General features: G+C 44.1%; 1 pseudogene; it reads right to left on the reverse strand.

Annotated features, from left to right (window-relative positions):
- Positions 1-1,155: 1,155 nt before the first annotated feature.
- Positions 1,156-3,947, reverse strand: LOC122303435 (annotated as a pseudogene).
- Positions 3,948-4,328: the final 381 nt, after the last annotated feature.

The raw sequence follows: 4,328 nt of genomic DNA on the forward strand, positions 1-4,328 counted from the left end.
CCACGATTCCGAGGCTCTCACCTCCACCACAGTGCCTGAAAATACACACTCATTGCCCAGGATTTAGTCGTCCAATGAAGTCGACATTCCCACGGCTCCAGGTAATTTTTTTTCGCCCAATTTGGTTTTTTTTTTTTTGAATCGGTTAACAGAGGAGATAAAATAGTTGGGTAAAATCGGAGAATTTGTTGGGTGTAAATTTTATTTTCCTCTTGGATTTCTCAGAATTCCACCGAGAATCGACCGGCGTCGAAATCAGTTTTTGCAAAAATGTTTACCCACGACGAAATCGCAGAGAAGAAGACACTGTGGGTTGTGGGTGGGGGCCCGACCGGCGAAGTATTTCCCGATTGCGATAATCACCTGCGACGGGACGGGGATGGGGTGGGCAACAACCAAACCGATAGCCGTGAGGGAAAAGAGCGTTGGGGTTGCTCTGGTGGTGAGACTCACGGCGACGTTGCCGTGAGAAGTGCGACGGGGCTGAGCGAAAATGCACAAAAAAAAAAATCAGAAAATTACTCTCTTCTTCAAAAGCAACGAGAGAGAGACGGGAAAAAAAAAAACTTGCTTAAGGGTTGGTTGGGCGGAAATCAGTGGCTGGTGGTGCTGGTTCTCACTGTTGGGGCTGCTCTGGTGGGGAGGTTCACGATGGCGTTGCCGTGAGAAGTGCGACGCGGCTGGGCGTGAGTTTTGATGGAGGAACTGAAGCGCCCAAACGGTGGCCAATCGACTTGGTGGTGCTGGTCACCACGCGACAGCCGTGCTTGGGTCGGTGTGACGGCGGCGAGGGGTTGTCGCGGCTAAGGTGTTTATGGGGGGGTTGCGTTGGTCGTGCAGGACACGATGGAGCAAAACAAAACAAAAGGGCAAACGGCGATGCCGACCCTCGCTGGGTGGAAGGGAAGGGGTTCTAACAGAGGTCTAGGTCTCGTTGGGTGGAAGGGCACGGGCACGGGTGGAAGTCTATTCGGTGAGGATGGAGAGAATTCTATTCGATGTATCAAAAGTCCACATTAGTTCAGGTGGAAGTCTTACGTGTCAAAATATTATTGGGTGGCTGTTAAATGGGGAAGGTCAGCCCGACCGGCTAGAAGGAATTCTCATAGACTATAATAACACTCAATATATCCACAACTTAAATACTATTTCAAGGAAAAACAAGAAGAGAGAGATTTTACTATATAAGTAATTCCAAAAATCAAATGATGGGGGAGATATATAATTCACCCAACACGGCTGGCCTTAACCTTTACTCTCTACAATGTGTTAGACGTTACAAGTCATGCGCGTTACTTGTGCCTGTAAGAGGAGGGAAAGGGTTTGTCCGCGTGGACACCACTCCATCCAACAGGTATCATCCCGTACATGACAGTGACAATAACACTTTTACTATGATGGAAAGTACAGTTAAATACCAGCTACAACCAGAGAATACACAAACAGGCACCTAGAAGTAAAATTTGTAGGAAAAATTACACATGGATATAGAAACTACAAGGCTAATCGAGCAGTTGACAGCCAGCCTAGCCTAGATCACACTGAAAAAAGTAGGGCTGGGAGGGATTGGAATATCCACAGTTCCTTCCAGCATAAGTAGAACCTTCTTCATCGAGGGTCGGAGTGATGGTTCATCCTGAATGCACCAAAGTCCTAATTTAACCATTCTCTCCAACTGTTTCTTGTCAACCTCATCATCCCGCCCAACTAATTGGCCCAAGTCGCCAGCCTCGAAATAGTGGTAGGCCCAGTCTTCAAGAACAGCTATATCCTCTGGTAGACTCCAATCCACACACTTTCTTCGACAGATGATTTCCAGCAACACAATTCCATAGCTGTAAACATCTGCCTTGACTGTTATGGGCAGTTTCCGATGCCACTCCGGTGCAACATATCCCCTTGTCCCTCTAATGCCGGTAAAGGTCCTGGTTTGTTCTGGTTTCAGTAGCTTTGCCAATCCGAAGTCACAGATTTTTGCACACCCGTAATCATCCATGAGAATGTTTTGGGGTTTTATGTCACAATGAATGATTTGTTGCTCGCACTCTTCGTGGAGATAAAGGATTCCTCTTGCTATGTCGCGAGCAATTCCCATTCTTTCTTCCCAACAAGGTTGTTTTTCTGGTGTAAAGAGTATATCTGCGAGTGATCCATTGCTCATGAACTCGTATACCAAAAGCCTATGAATACCATCCTGACAGTACCCGAGTAGACGCACCAGATTTCTGTGATGCGTTCTCCCGATCACTTTCATCTCAGTCTAGAACTCTCTTTCTCCTTCAGCCAACACTTTCTCTAGCTTCTTGACTGCCACAATCTTTTGGCCATTCAATATTGCCCCTTTGTAAACTGTGCCAAATGATCCTCTTCCAACCTCTTCCCTAAAGCCATTGGTCGCTTTCTCAAGGTCTAGATAAGTAAATGGTTGCAGAGCAACATCGCCGCTCAGCTCAACATCTCCATTAAACGGGAGCTTTCTATACCATAAATGATTTTTGTAGAACACAATTCCAGAAATTACCAACATCATACCTCCAAAAGTAAGAAAGACAGCACTAATAATTAGAATGTCTAGTCGAAGGCCTTCCCTATTTTCTTTCCGCATATCTTTACTTGGAACGGGTCTCGATTTACCTACCTTGATGAAAGCTATGGTTGATTCACTCAATTTCCTTCTTCCGTATCTCAATGGGAGCCTTTGTTTTTTGCACTTCCCGTCTTCGAATAGTGCAGCTTCACAGTTACAATCCTCTAGGCAGGCTTGTTTGCAATCTTCTTTGAGTAGAAACAACATAATAGAATACGAAACATCTTCCCATTTGGTATTAGCCAGCTCCTCCATGGTGTACGCATTATATTCATTCTTGTTGTTGCAACCAGGAGCACTGAAACTTCTGTCACAGCCTGGAGTCCAATTCCCCGGGTGTACCATTTCAAACCCAGGAAGACATACACATTTAGGTTCTGTATCAATCGAAACACAGTAACCGTTTAGTGAGCAGAGACCCTTGGGATCACACAAATCATTCGAAGATGACCATACAATAGACCAGTTTCCATTCGGTTTCAGCTTATATGAGTACAGTCGGAATATTCCATCTGTATCAATTCTCATAAGATAAATAGTTTCCTTTGTTGGATATCCTCCATCGGTTAGATTCCTAATGTTAGCAAGAGTAGCGTTAAGCATGTAGAGATGGCCATCAGGACTAAAGTTTAGCGTTACGTTATCTCCACTTCCAAATGTCACAGATGAATAATAAGCATATAGACCGGTGTCGGGAGTGTCCACCGGGTATTGAACAAGGTTTCCATCATGTTGCATCTTAAGACGAAAGATACCCGTTGAGTGATCAGATTCTGATTTACTAGAAAACAGCTCCGTACCTGCTAAGAGACGTTGACCGGGTAAAAGGGAATCAGTCGGATGCTCAAAACTCTGCCACAGTATTTTTTTGATCGGAATTATATAGCACCAAATTCCCAGAATCAAGCATGGCAGCAGAAGTAGAACCAACAGAATTAGCTATGGTACTGATTCTTTGCTCTGGTGTCGTTCGCAGGACAAGCTTGCCATCCCCGGCAAAATGCAAGGTAGCATTACTGGAGACTGGAGGTTCATCACGGTTTGCAGTCCAGACAACAGTTTTTTGAGGAATTCCAGCAAGAAAAATACCAACAGCGTAGCCATTGCCTTGCTTATAGAATCCAAAGGCAAAGAGACCAGAACGTGACAACCACGTAGAGTTGATGCCGGGTGTTAGAGAAGAGCCTCGGATTACATTGGACTGTATTTGTTGAGCTGAAGCAGTAAAAAAGGCAGAGAGAACGAGAAACACAATGATAGAATTCATAACGAGCAGAATGAGCTCTTCGCAACCTCTCTGTTCTCCTCTGTTTTGTTTCCTTTTGTATGAAGTTAGAGGCCAAAAGCATTTGATCTTTAAAAAAAAAATCCAACGTCAAAGTTTACAAATAATTGTTTCCACTTTCAACGTCGACTTACGAGTCAACCGAGACAAGTCATAGCAATCTTGAGGACTACGTTGTGGGTTCATGCACGCGGGGCCAGCGAGGTTTTTGACGAATTCAAACTGAGACATCATGCACGCGGGGCCAGCGAGGTTTTTGACGAATTCAAACTGAGACATTATTACTTTGGTAAAGAAATAAATTAATATTATATTAAAACAAAAAAATATTGAAAAGCCATTATTCTAATCCTGAATGCACGAAAAGGCTTAACAAAAACTGTTTTTGATAGGAAGACTATGACTTTATTAATGATAATGGTGGCAATCAATAATGGTGGCAATCAGCCATTACAA

The sequence above is a fragment of the Carya illinoinensis genome, chromosome 3 (genome assembly GCF_018687715.1).
Source record: "Carya illinoinensis cultivar Pawnee chromosome 3, C.illinoinensisPawnee_v1, whole genome shotgun sequence".
Lineage (NCBI taxonomy): Eukaryota > Viridiplantae > Streptophyta > Magnoliopsida > Fagales > Juglandaceae > Carya > Carya illinoinensis.